The 27,829-nt window shown below is 41.3% G+C and overlaps 1 pseudogene across 1 annotated transcript in view; it reads left to right on the forward strand.

Moving 5' to 3' along the window:
- The window catches only part of LOC147725000 (uncharacterized), a 101,795-nt pseudogene that overhangs the window by 66,403 nt on the left and 7,563 nt on the right, over positions 1 to 27,829 (forward strand). The window contains exon 2 of the transcript XR_015309947.1: positions 16,304 to 16,374. The product of XR_015309947.1 is annotated as an uncharacterized LOC147725000 (transcript). The remainder of the gene's footprint in view (positions 1 to 16,303; positions 16,375 to 27,829) is intronic.

Consider the following 27,829-nt stretch of genomic DNA (forward strand, 5'->3'; position numbering starts at 1 on the left):
GCCAAGATGGCCGGCTCACGCAATGACGCAGTCCTCGCGAGGAGACCATGCAAACGTCGCAGATTCAGGGCTGTATTTCGATGTGGGATGAAACCGGATTGATCCGGATGAATCAAGTCACTAATCACCTTTATTATACGATTGGCCAATAATTTAGCAAGAATCTTGGGTTCCGCGTTAAGGAGTGATGTCGGCCTATAAGAGGCACAACGGTCCCTCGGTTTCCCTTCCTTCTGAATCACCACATTGGTCGCAAGCCACTGATCACGGGGAAGGTAGCCCCTATCTCGTGATTCTAGGAACATGTCACGAAGATACGGCACCATTTTGTCGGGCGTAATTTATAAAGTTCAATAGGGAGACCATTAGGACCCATCGCCTTCCCCGAACGAATGGAACGGATAGCGAGCGCCACCTCATCAGCGGTTATTACTGCATCCATCAACTCTCTATTGTAATCAGACAAACTGGGCAAATCAATGTCGTGCAATAATAGATGTGAATCTTCCTCCGGCCTATCAGATACAGGGGAGTCCACTTCCTGGAAATGCTCCGCAAAACTCTGGACTATCTCCTCTGGTTCAATCACACGCATACCATTCACTCTCTCAATCACAGGAACCACACGACTCGCCCTCTCTTTCTTATCCAACCATGCTATCAGTTTACCCGCTTTATCTCCAACATCATACAATCAGCCCTGCTGTTCCCTGCTCATGACTTTCGCAGCATCCGTCACCAAAGCCTTGTATTCAAGTTGTTTAAGATGCAAAACATGCATCTTCTCACGGGTGACGCCCAGTTCCAGATCATGCTCCAGTTCGGCAATCTCTGCCTCAAGGCGAACCACCTCCTCATTCTTACTCTTCTTAGCGCCAGCAATCAACGACAACGCCTGACCTCGGATAACCGTCTTAAAAGCTTCCCAGAGCGACACCGCCGAAGACACCGATCCCTCATTCTCAACAAAATACTGGTCAAGGGATTTGACCAAGGCAGCGCGGGTCTTAGGATTACGGAGGTACCATGGATTAATCGGGGCCACTCGCCCCTCAGCACCCAGACGCGACTCCATCCGAAGCCACAGTGGAGAGTGATCGGATAATCCCCGAGCCAGATGTCGAACCTCAGTAACGGAGGGGGCCTGCGCGGCCGGCACCAAGATGTAATCAATCCTGGAAAGGCTACCATGTGTACCCGAGTGGAAAGTGTATTGGTTCTGGGCCGGATGTAGCAATCTCCAACAGTCCACCAACCCCAGTGTATCTATAAAGCCGCTAAGCCAATGCTGTGACCCTGTGAGGTCCCTAGGCGGGTGTTGATCTTCCCTACCAGAGACAACCGAGTTAAAATCTCCGCCCATGACCAGAGTCCCCTCAGGAAGTCTCAATACAACTCGCCCCAAGTCCGCAAAAGTTGTCGACTGTAATCCCGGGGGAACGTAAACAGAGAGCAAGGATACAGTTCTATCCTCCCACCGTCCAGTGAGAGCTACGTAGTGCCCCCTATCAGCCAGGACTGTTGCATCTATTTCCAAGCAGAGAGAAATCCTAACTAGGATACCCACCCCTCTAGATACAGAGGAGAACCCCGCATGGGCAACCAGACAACACCCTTTCCGGTTCATGGCATGACAGGTGTAACCGATCAAATGTGTTTCCTGCAACAATACCACATCAGGGGAAAGTATTTTCAACAATGTAACACAACCCCTCGCTTTATCCTGTCCCCCAACCCATTCACATTCCAACTCGTAAGTCTCAATCCCCTACCCCCCATCCCGAAAGTGAAAGTACATCCAACCCCCCTCGGAGCTCAGCATCTAAATCAAGTGATAGAACAATACGTTGCCTTGTGCAGAAACAAAACACACCCAAGTGAACACCCCCCCACCCCCAAGCCAGAAACCCGTTACAGATCCACCCACCCTGCACCCCTGTGTAAGACTAAGTAGCCACCCCAACTTGCAGTGTGCCTGTCGCCCTAACATCGAACTAGTCTACAAAAAGAACCCCAGAGGAGGAAAGAGTCCCACCAAGCGCCCCTCCACTCCCGGGTATGACACAGCAGTTCACACAATAAAAGTCATCGAACCACAGTCAGGGCCATCTGCAAAGTTCAGAGACCGGAAACCATGCTCCTATTCCTGCTCCATCGGGCCACCCTCCGCTCCTCCAGAATGTTCCTCCTGGCCAAGCTGGTGAGGCAAAGTATCAAGCCATTCACCCACCACCTCTGGACGATCAAAGAAATATGTCCGTTCCTCAAATTCAATGAGCAACTTGGCTGGAAAAAGCATTGCGTATTTCAGCCACATCTCCCTCAGTCGTCGTTTAACACCCAGAAATCCTAGCCTTTGCTTTTGGACAGTTTGTGTAAAGTCCGGGTAGAAACTTACAGTAGTGTTTTCCTATTTCATGGGTCCACCTGCCCGTGAGGCCTGCAGGATAGCATCTCTATCCCTGAAGTTAAAGATTCTGGCAATGATGGGCCTCGGCGGGGCACCCAACTTCGGTTTACCACCCGGTACTCTGAGGGCGCGTTCAACTGCAAAGAACATGCTCAGTCCTTTCAGTGCGAGGTGCTTAATTATAAGATCATCAACAAAAAGATCAGCCGCCGGTTCATCTGACTTTTCCGGGACCCCAATAATGTGTACATTCTTATGCCGGGCCCAACCTTTAAAGTCCTCCTGTAGTGTTTTTATCTAGGAATCTATATCGATATTCCTATTTTATGCCTTTACACGGGTATAATCCATAATATCCCTGTAATGGCATAAGAATTAGATCCATATCTAGCAGTAGCCCATGCGGTCATATTAAGCAAGGCTACTTCCCCTGACTCCTAGAAAGCACAACAAGATCTCTAAACGCACCAAACCTCCAGCAACCTGGGAAATCCCCGTTTGAGTTTGTTTTGATTTGTAATAGAACTCCTGCGATCACTGTAAGAACGGCCAGTTCTTGGTTACATCTTTATTGACGTCTTATGTCCACTCTTACGTCAATCCCGGTACCTTTCAGGTATAAATATACCAACGTTGCCTTAAGCAAACACGCGGTGGTGATTTTGGAGCAGAGCAGTTTCAACTTGCCCGAGAGCCCAGCTGATGCGAGAGCCCACGGACGCTGCCCCTCCTCTTTGACGCGCTGAGAGACGCTGTCTTTTTCTCCAGCTGAGAAAATCCAGTTCCGGCGTTCCCAGCCTACCCTCGCGGGTTGCTGGGATATCGAGTCCTGACAAAGAGATACCAGACCTCCTGCTTTCTAAATACCAAGGTACGGAGCTGACTAAACCATTAAAGAGAATTCTTGATTCAGATCCTTGGCAAAACAAACTTAACTTAAACTGCTACTCCCTTACCCCTTCCCCCGTATTAGGCTTAGGTCAGGTACACCGGGGTAGGCTTAGTTAGAAGCACCAGTTGAGTAAGTTAGCCAATGTATATATGTATGTATAGATTTTATCCATTTTAAGTATTTTTGGCTAAGAAACCATATCAATGCTTTTACAGTATTATTTCATAATACTCATCTTACTGTACGCACTTTACTTTACATTAAGTATTGCAATCGTGGCAATTCATTTCTCTTGCATGAGAAAGAAGACTGCTCAATAAATTACACCTTTTATTGAAAACGCCCGTCTCTCTTTTCTCTGCACTCTGGTGAAACTAAGTACGCACGATTGACTGAGTGAAATAGCTGTCTATTGTTTTCACACGACTCTAGAGATACACTCTTATTCTGGGAGAGCAAAGTTATCATGTTATATGGTTGTCAGAAGCTAATCCCTTCTTGTCTATCCAGGGAGGTTAAACCCCTCCTCGTTTATTCGCGAAAGTTTCTAGTGAACTCTGAGCTAGCTGGTGAAACTTAAGTCTAATATAGTCGGTAGAGACCTAGTCGACCTCAGTCCTACGTCTACACTGCTGAGTATATTATTCCAATGCGCAGAGCCTATTGGGAATATAGGAACTACACTACATGGCGCCCAACGTTTGGTAAGGCGATAAAACTAACGCAAGACGTTAGAGTAACTCAGTCTTGCTTTTTCACACAGACCCTTTTGTCCGTAAAAACTCCAATAGACGTCTGGAGTGGGTGAGAGGTTAAAATCCGCCGGAACTTAGTAGGAAGAGATTCCTATGTATAGTTTTTGGTTTAGTCAACGTTGAAGGATACAGTGTTCAAAAATATTGTGCACCTAATCTTTGTTTCCTTGAAAGTTGATCTGCAAAAAAGAAACTTTCTGTCAGTAAAATGGTGGAAGGTGAGAATGAAGTGGAGACAGCTAGAATAGCAGCTCGACTCCTAGAGGAAGACACGAGTCTCCTACAGACGGACCCGAATGTTATAATCATTCCGGTAAACGTAAGAAGATCTATAACTCTTAAACTTATAAAAAATGGACTGACATCACGAGGTGGTACAGTCATATTTGTGGTAGAGGCCCATGAATATCGGCAGACAGAGGTATTCTACACATGGATAAACTTTCCAGCAGCAAACGCTATCACACACGACTTCCACTATTACAAAATAGAGGAACCTCCGGAAGAATACACTCCTTTCGAGGATGTTGAAATCCCATTAAATTACTAAGAGCACCTGCTCTGGTTTAAAGGCGCCCTAAAACATAATGATCACATCACCAGGCTCGGTCCACTAGGGATCCCAGGAGCAACGTGGCCGGTTCTAGCCAGCTACACACCTCATCCAGACATCGAAAAAATGTCAGTTGCTGAACCTTTAGCCCAGCTAAAAACACTGATTAAAATACATAGACAATTAGTCCCATATGTAATGCGGATTTCAACAGTCCAACCAGCTGTTAACATTCCACAGCTGACCCCTCATCGGGGAAACACAAACAAAATTACACCACAGAATATACAATCATGTCTGGGTAAAGTACCAATAAAACGGGAACAAATCCCATTTTGGTTAGCACAAAAAATAACTCAAGTAGAGGCAGTATTCCCCAATACTACTCCAATTGAGAAACACAGAATTCTGACTATCTGTCTCCCAATGGGGATCGCACCGCATGTGGAGGACTGTGACACTTGGGGCACAGTCTTTGCTTCCATTTACACAAAAACACATGGTGTTCCGTCCATGGCGGTAATACCAGATGTACTAGGACAGATTCAAAAAGAATACGGTCCAGAACCTGCTTTAACTCTGGGTATGAAATTACTGAAAGACTTCAAGCAGGTCTCGGCTATATTATTAGCCAACATAAAAGGTGAAGCAGCATCTGTGGCGATCCGCCAGAAATTGAAAGGAACAGATATAACAGACAAACCAATTGAACTTGCCAGAATCATAGAAAAATGCTATGAAGAACTAGGTAGAGATAGTTTGGGTAAGAAACCAGTGAAACCCCAACTAATAGAAAATCCTGAAAAAGTATTTAGAAAAAATAATCAATATACTCCGAAAAATAGCTGGGATGGAAACAAACAATCCACTACCAAAGGAAAAACATTCCAGTCCAGAGGAAGGTCTCCTCAGCGTAGAGAGAGATCTCCAGGCCGAGAAGACAAGTCCCCCCCAAAGGGAACCCTCTGAAAAAAGATATAACCTTAGAAATAGGGACAATCTGAAGAAACCTGATAGATATCGAGATATTGATACACGTCCCTCTAGATCCTTCTCACCAAATCTTTCTCGATCTTCCTCCCAGAAATCGGAAAGAAGAGGACGTTCAGAACAAAGAGAAGAGCACGTCAAGTCCAAAGACAAGGAACCTGCTCATCAAAATAAAAAATCACAATTTCCAAGAAAGAAGGTAGCCAGTATTAAAGTAATCAAACATGCCGAGGATACTGAGGACACAGCTGAAAAAACGGAGAGTGGGCACAGACAATGCTAGACAGTGGAGCAGAAGTGACCATAGCTCACAAGACCCTGATGAATCTTCTGGAGACAGTGGACACGAATGAATATATTCAAGTGGAAACTGCAGACACACGAGTTAGTGTGCCCCACAAACTATATGAAATAACATTACGTATAGAGGGAGATAAAACCACGAAAGTAAAAAGTCTATTTTGGGAAAAACTTTCAAAAGGCTATGACATTCTGTTAGCTGAGAAAGACTGGCCACCAGAGTTTGTCAGGGAGTGCCCTTGTGGCGAAGAAATGATTATGCCTGCTTTCTCTGATCATATCCCGATTCATAAAAAATACACATATGCAAGAAAATGGGCAGTGGCCCAAGCTCCTGCATTATATAAAAACCATGTAGGATGGGATGAGGACTCCCCTCCTCACAAAACCCAGTTAAAATGTCAACCCACTGCACAAAGGCAGTACCCAATTAAGCAAGTGCTAAAAAACAAGTCAGGGAGATCTTAGATCAACTTGAATATCAAGGGGTGATTGAAACATGCACCTCTCAAATGAACAATCCTTTGTTTCCTGTCTCCAAACCAGATGATTCATATCGTCTAGTCTTGGACTACAGACACCTTAACTCATGTTGCAAAACATTTGCAGTACAAAACTCACACAGTGCAGCACTAATGAATAACATTGTGCGCAAAAAATACAAAATGACATTAGATATTTCTAATGGATTCTTTTGTCAAAATATTGCACCTTAAAGCAGGTATTTGACCGCTTTCTCAATAATGGGGTCGCAAAAAAATGTTTGTCGTCTCCCACAGGGATTCAAGGATAGCCCAGGATTATTCTCAGCAAGGGTAACAGAGTTACTACAAATATATGATGATGAGGCATTATTTTATGTCGATGACATCTATCTCACAGATGACGACCTGCATACTCACTTGAAACAAGTGAACATCATAATACTTGGGTTCACAGCTGAGGGTTACAAATTCAACTTTAAGAAGTCACGAATTGCCCATCTGACTGTCCTGTTTTTAGGATATGAATTATCAAGTGAAGGCAAAAGCCTAGCAGACAACTTCTTAGAGAAGTGCGCTGTACTCCAAGCACCAAAAACGCTGAGGAACTTGCAATCAATACTAGGTTTTCTGAATTTCGTAAGAACTTACATTCTAAATTATGCGGAGAGGGTAAAACCTCTCTATGAATTAATAAAACCTGATTTCAAACCAATCAATTGGACTCAGAAACACACTGAAATTTTGAGATCTTTGCAAACAGACATGTTGGCTAAAACAAAATTGGAAACTCGCGACAACCTTGTAATCCGAGTTATCCCAGGAAGATGCGGATTCACATACCTGACCTCTAACGAGGGAGAAACGGTACCAATAGCTTACAAATCACACTTGTACACACAAGCTGAAAAAACATTCAGTCTTTCAGAAAATACTGTGAATGCGGTTCAGACTGCTGTAGCAAGAGAAAGAGCCCTAGCCCAAGGCAAACGAATAACTGTATATACAGCAGAATCAGCCTTTGAGGCATTATTAAGCCCAGTTAATCTACAAACGGTGGCATTAGATCCAAAATGGATACAGTGGGAAAATTCTCTTGCTGCAAAAGACGTGAAGTACTATTTTGACCCAAACATGAAAAAACTGAAAGACTTGAGATTTGAAGAAGAATATCCTCTGCCAATCGAAATTCTGCCTCTCCAACGGTACTCTTGTATAATCTATACAGACAGATTTGTACAACATTACGACTTGGATAATAAATCCTACAATGCTGCGTGCGCGATTGTTCAAGGTCGCTGGCTCTCTGGTAAATTCAGACCGAAAATAACAAAAACTGAATCATTGAGAAACTGTTCGGCTCAGCGAGCTGAAATCAGATCTTTAAAGATGGCGCTTGAAAATGCCGATCGTGAATTCCCGACACTAATAGTGTGTGATTCGCATTTCTGCGTAAAATCTTACAATATTGACTTGCAGAACTGGGTTCAAAACGATTACAAAGATGACACAGGTGCCACAATCAAGCATAAAACGCTTTGGGAACAGGTAGTTCTTTTGCAGGAAGAACTACAAAGGACTCACGTGATACACTCACTGAGCAATCAGCGTGATGGCGTTCACGCTGCAGGGAATTCATTGGCTGACACAGCCAAAGCGGAAGCAACTAAACCGGCTTCCGTAGCCACTAAAAAGCGTTCAGAAAAATACATAGATGGGGAAACCATGCTTGCAGTAAAAACGTCTTCGAAAGAAGATTGTGCAGCACTACCCGTGAACTATCCACTCAATTATACATACATCATTGATGCGAACTCCGTTCCTTTTGCTCGAATCCCTGGAGTGGGGGATAGGGTAATTCCAAACACGAACAGGAGAATCTTCCTATTACAGGAAGCACATATGGGGTTGGGTCTGAGGCACCAAGAAATCCTGAAATCTTTAATGGAATTACAATCAGAATACTAGTGGCCGGGAATGAGCGTAGATATCCATTATTTTGCAAAAAATTGCGAGGACTGCAACAGAGATCGCAGTTGCGAACCGGTCCACTCTGTATCCCAGATACCTTTTCTAGACAGAGTAATGCTGTCTATACGCAAAAATGCGCCCCATAATATTTAAGACTAGATTCATTTAAAAATACAGACCCCAGCGCTCGGCTGACACCAGAACTGTTATAAAAGATTTGCGAGTCTTTAACGGCATATACGCAATTGGCATGCTACATTCTGATCAAGGTCCTGCTTTTACCTCTCGAGCTTATAAGGAGGCCAAGACCAGCATGGGCATCGCATTGCGGTACTCTTGTCCCTTCCATCCTGAGGGAAATGGGATTGTGGAAAGAAAAAAACGAGACATAAAGCAATCTATAACGGCAAAGGTATTAGGTTCGGGTGATGGGTGGGTCAAACATCTAACAAGTGTCCAACGTAGTCTTAACAATCTGCCAAGAAATTCTCTAAAAGGTTTCAGTCCGTACGAACTATTGTTTGGTGTTAGAATGCACATTCAGGACTTAGATAGTCAAGTCTCAGTGGTAGACAAGAAATGCTTTGACATCAAAGATCGTTTGGCTGTTTTACAGGACTTAAATGAAACAAGAAAAGCCCTGAGCAACATAAAGTTAAAACAACAGCCAACAGCCACTGAAGACACACCACCAGTCCCAGCAAGGCCTGTTTGGATTCCAAAGATTGGGGATCTGGTCAGAGAAAAGATCGCGGTGAAGAAGGAATTTGGGCCTTCTTACAGAAAAGCAGTACCTGTCTTAGCCATCAGCGGAACAAGATCTGTCGTACTACCGCCCCTTGCTGGTAAAAAGGAGAACAGAGTTGTATCCATCGACCTGGTAAAACCACAATCATGTGGCCAATAATAAATAGTAGGCCCAGTGGTCTCCCAAGAAGTAGCAGAATACCAAAATTTGCTACAATCCAAGAGGTTCAAACTGAGAGACTAATCACATTCGATAAACCTACAGTGAATAAAAAAGGACTATGCAACAATGCCATGGAACTTGTGCCTCTTGAAACCCAAATTGCAACAGTTCGTCAAGAAACACCTGTCTACAATGATGTAGCCTCAGACTATGCAAATGAAAGAAACAATCCGAAAGCAAAGGAAAATTCGGAAGCAATTCCATCAATTGACGGAACTGCATCTGGTTATTTCATCAACTTTGACGACTTCTCTGAAGATCCAAGCGAACCTGAAGAAACGCCAGCAACAAAAACTTTTAAAGACAAAGTAACTGAACTCTTTCATCAACTCAAAGAAACCTATCTGATTTCTCCATGGATTGAATTTTGGGTTGTGTTAGGTGTACTTTTTCTCATCATGGTCCTTTGCCTGGGAAAGTTCATTGAAGGAAAATACAGTACAATGGACAAAGCAAAACAGAACATCAACTTGGTCCTGAAGCCACACAAGTCATCTCACATCGAGAAAAGAGAACTATCATCAGTAAATGTCACAGCCATTCCAATAGCCGGTGGGGTAGCTTGGGACAAAACAGATTACAAAATCTATGGCCCGGTTGAGCTCTTGAAGTATCCACATCAATTCAAGGTTTCATTAAGTGACTTTGTAAAACCAAGTACATTCTCTGATGATTGGGACTTTGAAAGCATAAATAATATGATGTCAGACTTAGTAACGTCAGCAAACTTTACAGAACATGATTACTTACAGGGTTCATCAAATTATGAACAGATGTACTGCTATAACCATTATGCTCATCTCTACTTTCATAAATCTGCACAACCTAGAAATGTTTTTAATTATAATCAGTGGGAACATTGTGCAACTCCACCCGAAAGCAGTTCAAAGACATTTTATGAGAAATTTCCATACTTCTCAGGGTTTAACACAAGTGATGCAGAAACGTTTTATTTTAAACTGACAGAAAAAACAGGTTTAAAGACAATGTTGACAAATACTAAATTGATATATTCAAAAACATTTTATGAAAAAATGATTACATTTGGTTTTGATTTTTGGAAAAACAACATTAAAACGAAAATCATCTGGGGTTCAAAAGATTGGCAAGTGCAAGGTTTAGGAGCACTATTTAGAGCCTGCATGATCCCAGAACAAGTTATATTCCTGAATGATACCATTCAACAAACATCCTGTCTTGGCCTAGCCAAAATTAAAGACTTAAACAAACCGTCTATTCCAAAGCCCATACCTGATAGTAATAGCACTACTGATATGGAGATAGACGTATTCCACATTTTATACCAAAACAGAACACATCCTGATTGGAAAATATGGTTGATCTGGCCCACAGACACAAATAACTGTCAAAATAGATTCCTGAACAAAACACAGGGGTTTAAAATGACCAGGCCAGACCCTAGATACTCCCAGAGACAACATCCAGGGATAGTAACAACATACAGTGTAGGGAAACTATGTCTTGAGTGGCTAGAAAAATCCACACTGGCTGAAATTAAGCAACACTTGACTTTACTTAAAGACGGTGCTGACTTGCGTGATTTCTTAATGGGACCTCGCAGACAGCGTCAAAAACGTTTCATAGCGGCCAGTACATACGCAGCATACAACGAAGCTTGGAAAATAATGCAAATTGAAACTGCAGAGAAAATACGAGAAATTGATCGTATTAATTTGGAAAAATCACTTTCTGTTGTGGACAATGGGTTAATGACTCTGTCCTCCTGGATATATTCACTGGACTGTATTGTATCATCTGCTATTGATATAATAGAGCAGGACTTACTAATGCTACAACACGGTCAGTCCCAATTACGTTCTATTGTACAGCTTGGCTTGACGTTGCAAAATCTGCGTTCAGGCTACGTGCCTTGGCGTTTAATCAACACAACGTCATTATTCTCTATCTTTACCCTTACTGATAAACAAATCAGTTTGGCACAGAAAGGAGCAGACTATACGATTCTGAGCATTGAAAAACTTGAGAGATTACCATTGACAATGTCAGAAAGACCTGTCATTGAATGGATAATTCATGGAATAATCACAATTCCGATAACAACTTTCCAATTTAAAAATTGCCTAGAGTATATACCAGCAGGCCAGTATGAAAGGTTGGGTAAAGGATACATTAATTCATCATGGAATTTACCATATACACACAAATGTTATAGTGACAAAAAACAGAATGTATTTCTTAGTGGTAACAATTGTAAACGATCACTAAGCGGTATACTTCTGTGCCAAGGTATTAACTTTCATGGGGCTTGTGAAGGGACTTAAAATAACCTTTCATGCCACCAGCACGGCACACCTGCAACACAAATAGAGCCATTCTTTAGACAACTTCCTAACGGGAGTTACGTTCTAATAACGGATCACAGCTGTTGTGGCTTGGTGCCAGGGAAAGCCTATCTCATAAGCGTTAGTTCCATGGTCACTTGCTATATGCTAGTATTGTATCCAAATGCCTCTCCTGATACGGAGATGACGATTTGGCCTTCTTTGAATATCTCTTCTATAAAAATTGATACTTTAAGCAGAATGAAGTCTGTTCTCTTACAGACAACAGTGCCTCTTACGTCATCAAAAGAAACGTATGATCTGCAAGTTGCAAGGACGACTGCGGAGATACATACCCTTTTATCAACAAATTGCCCCGTGCATTTCGTAGAAATGCTAAGCCAAATCCTAAACATGTCAGAGACCAGTGGGATCGCACATGTATTTAAGACAATTTTTTCGGGACTGTTGACACCCTTCGAAGCAGTCCTGGGCATCTTTCCCAATTTTGTCCATTCTGTCTTTGGTGGTCTACCTCTACTTTTGGGACTCGTAGCAGGAATTCTATTTTTAATACTCCTGCTCTGATATAGCAAGCCAAGTCGCAGGCAAGACTCCAGCATCGATGGAAGAAACGATCCTAGCTATACGCTATCGGGACCGCATAACTAGAGTCCTTGGGTTAGCCCGGCTGAGAGATCTGAATATGACCTGGTTTCTTTCATTCAGACCAATCTGACAAAATTGCATCTTACCTGTGCTTCGATGTATGCTATGCGGAGAAGAATGCGTGTTGGACACCTGTCTTACACTACAATCAGCAGTACCAATGGATATCGATACTTTGCTAAGTCCTGTAACGGCTCATGCATCGTGTTGTCCCCAGCGGTTACCAATCCTGATGACGGCATTCGTTGAGACTTCATCACTACAATTAGGTGGGGTGAAGTACGAGATGAGAGCAACATCACCCAGGTACGATCTTCTGTGAGCATTGCTGATCCAAACATCGATGATAGCAATCATGCAGACAATTGCACGGTTTCGGCATTTTCAAACTGGGTCGAACTTTCACCTAAAGCTGTCAACTGTTTTTTTGCACATCTGTCTGAAATGATGTTCTCCCTTGAACAGAGAGAATAACTTTTTAAGAAAAACGAGCACACAGCTTTCCTATGAAATCTGAATTTGGCCTTCGATTTTGATAACAAAAGCTACTGAACACGATTGGAACTCTTTTTTTTTCTCACTGAGAACGTTTAATACTTCCAAAATATTTACCTTTTTTTCCTGGCACATATAATCTGCTTAAAGTAGAACTATTCTTAAAGAACAGAGCTTCTATTTTTAGTGACCTCTAGAGACAATACATTACCTCAGCCTCTAGCATATTTACAGCGATTGTTTTATATGTGACGGAATGGCCTCGACTTTTTTTCTGTATTTAAGAGCCATTTCATGTGTAATTTTCGCAGATTGTTCAGCGGATACTTATGAAAATATTTCTTACTGAATGATTACCCTGCTTAATAAGCGTACAGTACATATAATCTTTTCCATGTATTTCACATACACTGTTTCAAATGCAAAAAAAAAATAATGTATTTTGGGGCGGGTTGGAATACACATGCACCTTTCATATGTTTACTATTGCTAAGTTTAGTAATGATGGACATTAGATCGTGGAGTAGGTGTAGTGTTTTATCTAGGAATCTATATCGATATTCCTATTTTATGCCTTTACACGGGTATAATCCATAATATCCCTGTAACGGCATGAGAATTAGATCCATATCTAGCAGTAGCCCGCGCGGTCATATTAAGCAAGGCTACTGCCCCTGACTCCTAGAAAGCACAAGGAGTTCTCTAAACGCATCAAACCTCCAGAAACCTGGGAAATCCCCATTTGCCTTTGTTTTGATTTGTAATAGAACTCCTGCGATCACTGTAAGAACGGCCAGTTCTTGGTGACCTCTTTATTGACGTCTTATGTCCACCCATACGTCAATCCTTGCAACTTTCAGGTATAAATATACCAACGTTGCCTTAAGCAAACACGCGGTGGTGCTTTTGGAGCAGAGCAGTATCAACTTGCCCGAGAGCCCAGCTGATGCGAGAGCCCACGGACGCTGCCCCTCCTCTTTGACGCGCTGAGAAAGACTCTGTCTTTTTCTCCAGCCGAGAAAATCCAGCTCCGGCGTTCCCAGCCTACCCTCGTGGGTTGCTGGGATATCGAGTCCTGACAAAGATATACCAGACCTCCTGCTTTCTAAATAACAAGGTACGGAGCTGACTAAACCCTTAAAGAGAATTCTTGATTCAGATCCTTGGCAAAACAAACTTAACTTAAACTGCTACTCCCTTACTCCTTCCCCCGTATTAGGCTTAGGTCAGGTACACCGGGGTAGGCTTAGTTAGAAGCACCAGTTGAGTAGGTTAGCCAATGTATATATGTATGTATAGATTTTATCCATTTTAAGTATTTTATGGCTAAGAAACCATATCAATGCTTTTAAAGTATTATTTCATAATACTCATCTTACTGTACGCACTTTACTTTACATTAAGTATTGCAATCGTGGCAATTCATTTCTCTTGCATGAGAAAGAAGACTGCTCAATAAATTACACCTTTTATTGAAAACGCCCGTCTCTCTTTTCTCTGCACTCTGGTGAAACTAAGTACGCACGATTGACTGTGTGAAATAGCTGTCTATTGTTTTCACACGACTCTAGAGATACACTCTTATTCTGGGAGAGCAAAGTTGTCATGTTGTATGGTTGTCAGAAGCTAATCCCTTCTTGCCTATCCAGGGAGGTTAAACCCCTCCTCATTTTTCGAGAAAGTTTCTAGTGACCTCGGAGCTAGCTGGCGAAACTTAAGTCCAATATAGTCGGTAGAGACCTAGTCGACCTCAGTCCTACGTCTACACTGCTGAGTATATTATTCCAATGCGCAGACCCTATTGGGAATATAGGAACTACACTACACTCCAACCGGCGGGCAAAAAAATCATTGGAGGTTCGCAGGTTACGGACCTCTGTCTGCAAGTCGGACACATCACCCGTTAGGCTGGAAGTCTTCAGATCCAATGATTTGACCTTCTCATTAGTTTTTGATAAATCAGTGAGGATGAAATTGATATCAATCGAAACAGTGTCCAGCTTGTGGGCGAGAGTCTCAAATTGTTGGCCGATGGAGGCCTTCATCCAGTCAAGGGCGCCCATGACGTCTTGCAAAGTCAGTTCCCCCGATAAGGCAGGGTCGCCCTAGTACCTTCCAGAGATCTACCCGGACCACTGGGGGATCCCTTAGATTGGGCATAGCGATCCATGTTGTTCGCTTGGGTATAACCACCTTGCCGAGTAATCTTGGACTTTTGCATATCTCCATCAGGTCTGGCCGCCATCATGGACAAAGAGACACCCAGAAGCAGTGGGCAACGAGGGAAGATGGCCGCTCTAAGAACGCAATCAAACCATCAGCGGCAATCAGAGGGCACAGATCGTCTGGGCCCAGCATACACACTCAGGACAGCACGCATGAGCGCCACGCAGTCCAATGGCTTTCTGCTCGCAGAGGCACGCCTCCGGACGGGATCAGACTGGAGCTTCAAAAGCGAAAGTTAAAGTCCAAATCAATACGATAGTCCGTGTCCCCTCAGGCCGTTGTTGTTCAACTTCTGTCAGGGCACCATGCCAACTCGAGCCCCGGGCGACGCCGAGGGGCAGGCCTCAATATTCAAATCATCGTTATTCCGGTTCCTGAAGTCCAATTCAAATGTGGACAATGGTTACTGCCACAGCCATAGCTCGTCTTCAATAACCCGTCAACGTAATCAGGATATTTATCAGGATAGATGCGGGAGGATGCCAGAGTCTCGGGAGCCCTGTGCTCACGCGGCCATCTCGGTTGCGCGCGAAGCTCCTTCTCCAATCATGGCATCTTTAATATAACACTGAATGCATGATTTAGACACTCTGAAAGGAAGCCCATTTCCAGAGAGACCAAGAGCTATTGCAGATCCGGATGTGATTCACTTCTGCTGATCTTGGAGGTATGGGTCCCCTATTCAAACCTGAGACCTTCTATATTTTATAAACAAAGTTCCTAGCTAGAGAGGGTGGCATACTATGTGCTATATAACCTGTTCCCACCATCATTATGATATGATTTCTCCTTTAGTGTTTTATGGAGTTGTAACAATGCTGATCGTATTATTGTTAATCATTTGTCTGCTTATGCTTGCAATAATACTGCATCTTAGAGCACGGCGTTAAAATAAATATTTTAAACTTTATTGTTTATCTTTTTTCACCCATGTTGTGGACTGGTATGACAATATAACGAAAGAGTGTTCTTGATTCCCGCCATACCGGAGAGTAACATAAGTCGCATGTTCTGGTTGTCTAATCATTGGTACCTTTGCTTTAGGATGAAGAGCTAATGTGACACTGATGCTAGTCAGTTAGGGGTTCTAGGTACTGAGGTGAGTTTTTTGGGTCCACCAAAATTCACTGATGTTCTGGGTCTCTGTGCACAGTTCTGTGTCTGAGCAGAATTCCTGAACAAGTCTGAGTGTCCTTAAAATAAGTATTCAACAAGATGCCTTTCTTGCATGGGGCGCCAAAGATAAGATTTAAAGTTACTTATCTTCTTTCTTTTCTTTCTTTGCAGATCCTGCTGTTGGTGAGAGGTAATAAGAAAATCCAAGCCAGAATTCCAGAATCGTGACGTGCGGTAATCTGGTAAGTTGAAGGTTTTCACAAGTTGTGGTTCCTGTCTGGATGGCGAGCGGAAGGCTAGCACCTTCTGGAAAGATGGGTGTGGCTTTTATAGGCCTGCCGCACCCTGGTCAGTCACACCCTAAGCGCCTATCACATATTGTCACGTTCCAGCATGACAGTACGCAAAGAGGCGCTTCTTCTGTCGAGGCAAATTACCGCTGAGATCGGTAGCGGTAGAATTCTCCCATTAAGCAAGAAAGACAGCCGGCACTTGCTTTGGGCTCATGCGTGCTGTCCAGAAGATCTTTCCTCTTATTCCCCACCAGTCTAGAAAAATTCTCATCCAGGGTCTTATCATCTCTAGACTGGATTATGGAAACGACCTGTACCTGGGCGCACCAGTAGCTGTCATAAAAAAACTTCAGCATGCACAGAACGCAGCAGCAAGACTCCTTACTGGGACGAAATCAAGATGCTCGGCAAAGCCCTCCTTCAAGGCTCTCCATCCAGGAGTGCATCGCCTTTAAAACCCTATGCATCTCTCATAAAATCTTACAAGGCAAAGGCCCTCCCATACTAAAACCACTCATAAATCCAACAGACAGCTCAGGTCTGATTCCCTTTTCCTTGCCAACGTCCCCAGAATCAGGAAAGCGTGCACGGGTGGACGCCGCTTCGCATACAACGCCCCAAGCTCTGGAATAGCCTTCCCCTTACCATCCGCAAAGAAACCAATCTACTGTCATTCCGCAGGCTACTGAAGACCTGGCTCTTCCCCCCAATAATCCTACCCCAGGAGTACTTTCTTCAGGCTAATACTATAGCGCTGGGACCCCCGAGGGTAGCTACGCGCTCTATAAATCCAAAATCAAAAATCAATGTCATTATGTTCGTGCTGCTGTGAACGCCACAATATCGAATACGCTTGTGCAACACCACAGATGCAAGATGTTCAAAAAATGTTTTTTGCAATTATTACCACCCAAGCCTGAGTTACATACTGTGAGTTTTCAAACTTAATACGGATCACTGAAATAATATCAAGGGACAAAATATCGACTTACAAAAATATCGTGGACAAAATATCGACAGACAGAATATCGAGTTTGTATCTACAAACAGGTAAGTACAAAAATATCGAGTACAAAATATTGTTTACAAAAATATAGTTTTGAAAAATATCGACTTTATTAAAAACAGTGTTAAATTAAATTAATATTAAAATTTAATTACTAAAATATACTTAGAAATAGTTAAATTAACTTATAATAATTAAATATTAAATGAAATTAATAAAAATAAATGTTTACAATCATATTTGTTAAAACATATATATATAGTAACATACTATAATTAAATAAGATACTATTATATCACCGTACGATAGAAGAAGTGTAAAAAATACTATTCCCACTCCAAAGAGTGCAAGCGTAGGGAAAGCATTGGACAGCGTAGGGGCTAAAATTACTATTCCCACTCCAGTGGGTGCAACAGTAGGGAAAGCGTTGGATAGCGTAGGGGTTTAAATTACTATTCCCACTCCAGTGAGTGTAACAGTAGGGAAAGGGTTGGATAGCGTAGGGGTTTAAATTACTATTCCCACTCCAGTGGGTGCAACAGTAGGGAAAGCGTTGGATAGCGTAGGGGTTAAAATTACTATTCCCACTCCAAAGAGTGCAACAGTAGGGAAAGCGTTGGATAGCGTAGGGGTAAAAATTACTATTCCCACTCCAGTGGGTGCAACAGTAGGGAAAGCGTTGGATAGCGTAGGGGTAAAAAATACTATTCCCACTCCAGTGGGTGCAACAGTAGGGAAAGCGTTGGATAGCGTAGGGGTTAAAATTACTATTCCCACTCCAGTGGGTGCAACAGTAGGGAAAGCGTTGGATAGCGTAGGGGTAAAAATTACTATTCCCACTCCAGTGGGTGCAACAGTAGGGAAAGCGTTGGATAGCGTAGGGGTAAAAATTACTATTCCCACTCCAGTGGGTGCAACAGTAGGGAAAGCGTTGGATAGCGTAGGGGTTAAAATTACTATTCCCACTCCAGTAAGTGCAACAGTAGGGAAAGTGTTGGATAGCGTAGGGGTTAAAATTACTATTCCCACTCCAGTGGGTGCAACAGTAGGGAAAAAGTTGGATAGAGTAGGGGTTAAAATTACTATTCCCACTCCAGAGAATACAACATTAGGGAAAGTAAATACTTCATAAATAATTATAAAATGTATTATTGAATATATATTAATAATTAATTATAAATAAATAATATTTGTATACAATTTAATAATTAATATATTAAATTTACTAATTAACAATAATTATTTCTATTGATCACCTATTAATACTAATTAATAAAAATGTTTACTATTAATTATTTAATAATGAAAAAGTATTTAACAATTATTTGAAATTAAATATATAAAAAAATGTAATTAATTAATTATTTATAATTCAATCACTTCCTACCCAATTCCCCTATAAACTGACAACCCGCTACTAAAATAATTTAGTAAAATTTACATAATTACCAATTAATCAATTAATTAAAATTATTTACCAATTATTATTTAATTAATTAACTATTATAAATTAATTAACTATTAATTTTAATTTACTATCAATAAATAAATTTACATATTTAATTAATTATCATTAAAAATACTTCCCACCCTATTCCCCTATAAACTCACAACCCGCTACAAAAATAATTTTGTAAAAGTTACATAATTACCAATTAATCAATTAATTATAATTAATTACCAATTGAAATTTAATTAATTAACTATTATAAATTAATTAACTATTAATTTAAATTTACTATCAATAAATACATTTAAATGTTTAATTAATTATAATTAAAATACTTCCCACCCTATTCCCCTATAAACCCACAACCCGCTACAGAATTAAATTACGCAATAATTATAAAAACAAAAATCATTAATAAAAATGTATTATAACATAAATACACACTTTTCACACATATTATACCATAAAAATACAGTATAAAAAATTAGATATTATTAAAAAATCGATATTTTTTACTATCTATATTTTTTTACAGTCGATATTATATCACTTAACTTAAAAACGATAATCTGGTCATCTATATTCTGTCCTGTCGATATTTTGTCCAGTCTATATTTAAAAGTCGATATTATGTCCAGTCGATATTTTGGAGTCGATATTATGTCTGTGCACCCTTAATACAGTTTCACCAAAAGAACACAATTTACCAAATATAACGCAAACAATACATTTATATATATGGAGTGCTGGTGCACGGGAAAGGTTTTTTTTTTTCCTACAACAGTAAATGTTAACTTCTATGCCTTAATTAAACATACCAGATCATGATGTGCATGCAAGATTGTTATTCATGACACTTTTGCTTATGACGGCATCGACACAGACAGAAAAATGTGTCGGAGACTGTGGCACTTGGCTGGACCATCATCTACAGACCCACCAACATCCAAATAGAGCGGATGAATGGCCTAGTAGTAGGCGGGAATCCAGTAGAAATGCAACTGCAGACCAAATTGCAAGACCTAAATCAGGCCCTTAGAACACATAGAAACTGACAGTACACTATGCTGAAAGGAATCACACCCTATTGGATATTCAGACATACCACTGGAACCCCTATCCAAGCAGTGTGCAGAAGCCTCTGCAAAGAAACAGTTATTTTCCCACGAGGAACTTGGGGGCTCTTGGATAGCACTACCTCTGAACCACAAAGTTCCCAAGAATGAGTGATGCCAGTATCTGTTGGTATCCTTGAGAATTCACAACAAAAGTCTGATCTAGGAAGGTCAAGAGAGAGGTAAGAGTGGGTAGTACTGAAGAAAAGGGGAAAAGGGATAATGTGAATTGTAGTGGATAGCTGCGAGTGGTAGTGGATGAAGATGAGAGCTGAGGGTGGAAGGTGAATGCAGTGGTGATTTGACTGCTCAGTACGAAGAACTTGCATCCGCCTTTACTAAACGAGTTGTCTGAACTCGGCTTACCACATGGTGTTGATGCCTAATTGATCCCAGGTTGATGCTCAGTGTAGCTGATGCAATGATGCACAGGAAGAAATATATACTCCTATTTAATACATTTTTAAGTGTCAGGAACCTCTTTTGGCAAAATGCTTCTGGGAGGATTGAATAAGCAAACCCTCAAAAGATAACACTAGAATTAGACCATCTTCTATCTCCTGTAGGTTTAAAAAAAAAGAGGCTGTTCTTAGATGAGCAGAAAGTTCCACATTGATGGCACTGGAGACTGATTCCTGTGAAGTCAATTAGACTACATCTGGTGACTCCCATGGAATGTTTTCTTCTACAAAAGAACCAGGCTACTCACTCAACAGAAAGGGGCATTAGTTGCTCAAGTAAAGAGATTTATGAAGTGTGTCAAAGCAGCACACCACCATTTGTTCCTGTTGTAGGTCTTACCTCACTCATCAAGCAGCATAGCAGGACTAAGGGCCACATGCTCAACCACCAGATATTGTGAGTTCCAATTGCGAATTTTTGCGATTCACAATGAGGAAGAAACAACATGCGATGTACAACAGTGCATTTTATACTGTTTGCAAATCTCAGTGGGTTGCAAATGGGCCTGCCTCATTAATAATAAGCATGGGCGAATTTTGCGGATCTCGCGTTCGCGAATTTTGAGGATTTGCGGATTCGCAATCCGCGAATTCCCGCGAATTTGCGGATTTTTTTTTTTTGTGTTCGCCCGTGTTTCTGCCAGTTCGCGAGGGTTTTTACAATTTCGCAATTTGCGAACTTACCTGTCGGGTCGCAAGTTTTGCGAACTTGTTGTTTCTACGTGTCCAGCCTGTTTGGGACACTCTTCTTCATCACTGCCACTCTCTGTCACCACTGCCACTCTCTGACTACTCATGCCACCCTCTGGCCCACCCATGCCACCCTCTGTTTCATCACCACACCCTCTGGTTGTCCAGTGTACATTATTTTCGGCAAAGCAAAGCACACCTTCCCTGCCTCAAGTGACCTGAATTAATTTGGGGCTGATTAATGTGTCACAGAATATTTTTTTAGCTGGCACCTGCTTCCTTAGTGCGCCCTGATTAGTGATCTTTTGCACTTGCTAAGTGCTTTCATTGTTGCAAAATTAGTTACAACACCTGCCCTGCCCCAACTGACAATAATGAATTAGGGGCTGATTAATGGATTTTAACTTCCAGCCTGGCTCCTGCTTGTCTCCCTTAGCTGTAATTCAGGACCTTTGTGGCATATGTGTAACTATTCTGAGGTTCAGAGCAGGGTCACATAATAGTTTCAACTGGCAACTGAACTCTGGAGGGGCCCCTCAGGAAGCACTACAGGAAATGGCTACTAATGATGAGCCTGAACTTTTGAACCTGGTAAGTAGTTACTTTCAGTTTTGCTAAGATCGTATTTCTGCAATTTTGCACTTATTCGCGGGGCGCGAACTCACGCGAACAGTGCGAGCAGTGCGAGCAAAATCCGCTGCTCACGGATTTGCGGATTTTGCGGGAAATTCGCAAATCTCGCGGATTGCGGATTTCCCGAAAATCCGCAAAATCCGCGAGCGGAACGGATTTTCCGCCCATGCCTAATTAATAATCATGAGGCAGATCTTAATTTGTGATCAATTGGGAATCGCTAAAAACACAGTGATGGTGGCCTGCTCGGGACAGCAGACCACCTGGTCTGCGTTTGCTTTTAAATAAATTAACTATTTTTTTTAATGCATCCTGTTTTCCTTAACGGAAAACGAGATGCATTTCAAAAAGAAAAATGAAGAGTAGGACCACTGCCTACTCATAAAAATCATATTTGCTACTGTTCTCAAAAGGGAAGGGGTCCCCTGGGTACCTCTTCCTGTTTGTGACTGGGTTACCACCTACTTGAAGTAGGCAGTAAAATGCGAATGTTTTGCAACTGCATTGCGGTTGCAAAACATTCATACATCCCACTGCGAATTGCTAATAGGAAAGGACACCCTTCGCACACCCCTTCCTAATACCGACTCTCAAACCCTATTTTGTGATTCAGTAATTGGTTACCGATTCACAAACTAGGGTTAATACATGTCAAAAGGCCATTAGGTGTCACACAGGTCTGATTCTCTGTTTGCAACCGGTAATCCTTATGTACATGTGGCCCTAAGTTTGCTTCTTTTCAGATGCTCTAAGTTGATGTTCTGCTTACATTTAGAAGCCTCATGAGGTCCCCCAGAAGCCAATGTCAGCAAGAAAATCCCATTTGAAAAGTATGTCATAATTCTGTCACTGAATCTCTGTAACTGGACTAGGACCAGGTTCATCAGAATTTTATGGCTATCGTGAGAGAGGAGGTGGTAATAATTCCGATCGTCTACACTAAGTTGAATTTAGTTATTTTTTTTTTTAAATATGAGCATCGCCGTGGCAGAGTTCCAGGCTAGCAACTATTAAGTAGCTGATACAGCTCTTGCGTGAACAAAGGTGCCCCACTGCACATAGGCATCAACGAGAATATGAAAAGAGTAATTAAGAAAATCATGTACATTGTATAAGTGCTACAAGGAAACCAGCAGGTTTCATAAAAACTCATCTTCACCATATCATAGGTATATATCAGAGACGTATTACGTGGCGAGGTAGTTGGTACACATTTACTTGACAGATGTTAGTTGCTGCGGTCCATAGATAGGCTCAGTGTTTGGGCATTTCTCACACAGCATTCCATTGGCGAGGATTGAGGCTTAAGGAGTGGCATGGGGGTTTTAGCATAGTGTGTGAAAGTGTTATAGATGTTATGGCACACCAAGGCTTTGACGAGATATGACCATTCTACTTTGTCAATGGATTTCTCTGCATCCATTTCTATATCATATCAAGTGTTTTGTTCATCAATCTCTGCTTTGGAATTATTGTTGGTAACTCTAGCATTGGATGCAGAGGAAAGGCACTTCATAAAACCTCACTGTTCTGGTTGGACAAAGGAGGGAACATTGAGGATTAAGTGAGTGGCAAGACTTTTGGCCATGATTTTCTAATCCGTATTTATTACCTATAAAGATTGGTTCTTTTTAGAATGTTGCAGATCTCCGTCCTTCTTATGAGTCAATATGATAGTGGCTTTGGTGAATGTTCCAGATGATGTGGTGTGGTGTGGTATGGTATATGAAATTATTAAGGAACTCTAGGAGATGGGGTATCTTGAAGTTTTTGGTAAAGTTTGGATGGAATTCTTTCTAGCCAACAGCCCTCTTTGTCAGCCTGTGAATACTGTTTTGTCACCAATGGTAATGTCTTTTTCGAGTGATAGTTTAAGAAATTCTGTTATTGGTTGAGGGGGTGGAAGCCCCACTAAGGCAACAACCACAATCCTTGTCATTGTGAACCACAAACGTCATTAAGTTAACCTTTGTTTAACTCTGTGGTTGCTTGGCACAAACCAGTTTCAGTTGCTGGTTCAGGCAGGGCCAGTTGTAGGGAGGCCTCTCGAACTTGTTGGGTCCCTGTAGCTCAGAACAGGTCATAAAACTTACCCTTGGAGTTACTCAGGTAGCCTGGGTTGAAGGGAGGCTCCAAGAAGCCTGGGGTGACAATAGGATGGTTTAATGTTTTTTTGAGTGTGCTGGAGGCAGCCCCTATTGTAGTCCAAGTAGGTTAGGGAACCGCTCCGCAAACATTCATTCTGTCAGGATGACCCATCCTGCTCACACCTAAGCACTATTGTCTCACAGGGAGGAATACACAAAGCCTAGTAGCAGGGTCATGTGACCCAGGCACCAAATCGTTAGGATATGAAAAAGCAAGCTTTCTAAAAGTAACATTTTCTGAATCATGACTTAAATTTTGTCTTTGACATTATAGAGGATTTTAAATAATTTTTCATTAGTGTGTACACATGACATTCCTACCTTCTCCCTGTCAAAATGTATCACTTATCAAATGTAATAATGGAACCTAATGTTATTAAATGGGAGAGATGGCCCTTAAAGTAGTGAAAACAAATTTAGGGGTGTTTCACTACCAGAACATGTAACATTTTGAAACACGTTTTACTATTTAGACACCGTGCACCCTGCCCTATGGGCTTTTTAGGGCCCACCCTAGTGGTTCTATATGTTTTAAAAAGTAAAAATGGCAGTTTTAAACTCCACTTCCCACCTGTTTTAAAATGCTACTTTAATGGGTGGCACAATGGATACTGAATGTCCACTTGTAGCATTTAAATTACAGCCCCTGAATACATATAGTATCACATTACTAGAGATGTACAAGTAAATTAAATGTGCCAGTTGGATGTGAGCCAATTTCATCATGTTTAGATGAGGAGAACAAGCACTTTTGCATTGGTTAGCAGTAATTAAGTGCACAGAGTCCTGAAAGCCCCAAAAAACTGGTTAAAAAACAAGAGGAGTCAAAGCAAAAAAGTTTGGGGGTGACCCTGACACGTTCAGCAGGAGTGAAGTCTGTTATCTTTGACTTCTTTATGTTGCTTCCTGACAGGTGAAACAAACTTCTTGAAATCTTCTACGTGGTCCATTTTATTTTTCACTGGTGTGTATAAGCTTTCGTAAACATTTTTGAAGATTGTAATCATATTTTTATCTTTAGATTTAAAAGTCCATTATTTATCTTTTAAGGGATATTCAGGCACATGCATCAAAGGAAAAACCGTTCGCAAATGGGCAGATTCTCAGATTCTTCCCCTATGCAACCGGTATTTTTGCATTTGGGATGATGCATCCCAAATGCAAAAATCGCATTTTAAGGAATCTCTAAATTACGATTCCTTAAATTGCGATTGCATTTAAGGAATCCCAAATTGAGATTCCTTAAATGCAATGCATTAAAGTAAAAAAAAATGCGATTTTGCTAATAGAAGTAGCAAATTACCATGAAGTTGAACTTCATGGTAAGGTACAAAAATTTACTTTTGTGCATTTTTCAAAGTTTCATGTTGCACGCACACATGCCCTTAGGGCATGTGTGTGTGCAACATATGTGCACAAATCAATTTCAGGGGTGCAACAGGGAGTCATTTTGACACCCTTGTACCCTTGAAATTGCATGAGCAATTTGCGAGTACCTACTGGTACTCGCAAATTGCTCATGCAATCTCCAATTCATTCCTATGGGCCTGAAGGCCCATAGGAATGAATGGGACAGCATTCCTTAATTGCAACTAGCAATTTGCGAGTAGCAATTAAGGAATATGTAGGAATCGCTATTTTTATGGCGATTCCTACATGCATAGGCTTTTGCGATTTCCTAAATAGCGATTTCTCAAAAATCGCTATTTAGGAATCACAATTCCTTCTGTTGATGCATGTAGCAGATTATTTAGCTATTTTCCTTCTTAACCTTGTGGAAGGTGGCCAGGAGTTTCGCTTTTTCATTCCCACCAATATTTCATCACAATTTGATGCCGCGGAGGATGATGTCAGCAACATATGTAAATCTCTTGTTAAATTCAGTTTCAGCAGTTATTACTTGGTAGAATGGTATATGTCCTTAACCTGCCAATCTTCTATGTTTTTTAATTTTCTTTAGTAGGATTTCAGAGTCTTTGATAATCTATAGCTTTGATTTCGTGTCTAACACTGCCTTTTCTCTACCTAGAGTTGCATTGTGAGCACCCTAAAATAGTCTTTTTTTAAATGTCTGTGTCATTCATATTAAAACATTTATTAGGGGATTTTTTTAAATGATTAACTATGTCTGGATTGTTCAGCAATATTTGTTTAACTGCCAACTGGAGATGTAAACAGCGACAGATGTGTTGTCAAATACCAGTGATATTGGAGTATAACCTGATACAATTATTGATCCAAAGTTGACATCAGTGAGGATGTTAAATAAGTGTTTTGATGTTGGAAGTAATTGGTCCTCAGGTGTGAATTATGAACAATGGAGAAAAAGGTGTTTTCTTGCTTTGTCAGATTAGCAGTGCACCTTACATCAACAAGGTTTTTGCTGTGAGTCAACTTTAGAAGAAACTTCTTTTGTTTATGATGAACATTGCAGTAGGTTTTGTGTACATGATAGCATTAATGTAAGTTTTACAATCCACTTCCAGTATAAGGTTCATTGAGTATGGACTTTCTTAGATTAATATCTTTCTCCCTGGATTTCAATAATGATTTAGAGAGGGTGGTCCACGGAAGTCAAAACGTTGGATGATGCCATATTTGATGTGATAGTGTTTCGTTGTTAGTCTTGCATCTTTTTTTCTGGCGGTGCTAGATTTGCCGGCCACCCCAGGTTATTTTCTCTTGTTTTACTTGCAGCTTACAGAATCATGGAGGCTTGGGTATGTTCTACATTAGTGGTTCTTAACATGTGGTCCCAGTATATAATTGTGCTCCTAGGTTTTGGGTTATTGGAATACGGATTAGAGGGCCTTGTCAGTGGGTGAATGGAATGTTGAGAAGTTCTATTAGGATAACCAGTAGTTTGGTTAACAAGCTGGTTAGAATGGAGATTGCTTCCTCTTTTCTCTTCCTCAACGTATGCAATTTATACTCACATTGTTCCTCATTTTCCCCTTCTGTAAGTCTTTCTAGGCTTGACCGAGCTTGTAGACTGAATTTAAGTTCTTGCCCTCCAGGCAAAACAATTCCAAATGCTCTATTTTGTATTAATTTCATTTTTTTTATTTTCACTGTTGTTGAGTTTTCTTCTACTGTTTGCAGATCACCTGAGGTTAATGTCAGGAAAGACTTCAATGATCCGACTTCACTCATTATCCCAGATAACAAGGGTTCACCACTTGTTTTCCAACTGACCATTAATTTAGATGCAGCTCATTGGTTTCTGGTTTTGAGAGAGTTACTTGTCTCTTGCTTCTTTTTGTAAGTGAGATGCTGGAACCATGATTTGTTCCTTCTTTACTTTGGTTTTTTATCTTGGGTGTTGATGTTCACCATTGCTATACATAATGTTGTACTTCAAATAAAGTTGCTACATTTCTTCTGAAGATTGGAAGAGTCTGTAGAATTAGTAGGCACCCATTGTTTCGTTCAACTTGTCTCTTAGGTGTTACTGGGGCCAGTGCGTAGCTGGAGTACTTGTAGACTTTCTTTCAAAGTGTTTGATTGAATTTGGAGCGGCTGAGAGATGGTAGATCCAACGTGGATAGTGCTACTTCAGCATATCAGCAGGTCCGGGTTTAGCTTTAGAGTGTTTGTGCTACATGCCACTATTGGCTGTTGTTTTAACATGTATGTATTATCTGGAAAGAGGGTTTTGTGGTGGCTGTCATTCTCAACTCAGATGATTGAGAGGGTGATATGGCAGAAGTGTGCAGATTCTTTTAGTTTAGTAACTAAAATTAGTTTAGTAATTTAATAAATTGTGTGAATTATGCAGTAGCAGTTGGATTATCTGGCAAATGCAGCAGTTGTATACTTGTATATAAAATGCAGCAGCCACACAATTGCCTAATTCTGGTGGCCCTGACTATAAAATGCACCACCACCATACCATGCCCTGC

This window comes from Lissotriton vulgaris, chromosome 4_1 (assembly GCF_964263255.1).
Source record: "Lissotriton vulgaris chromosome 4_1, aLisVul1.2, whole genome shotgun sequence".
NCBI classification, from domain to species: Eukaryota; Metazoa; Chordata; class Amphibia; order Caudata; family Salamandridae; genus Lissotriton; species Lissotriton vulgaris.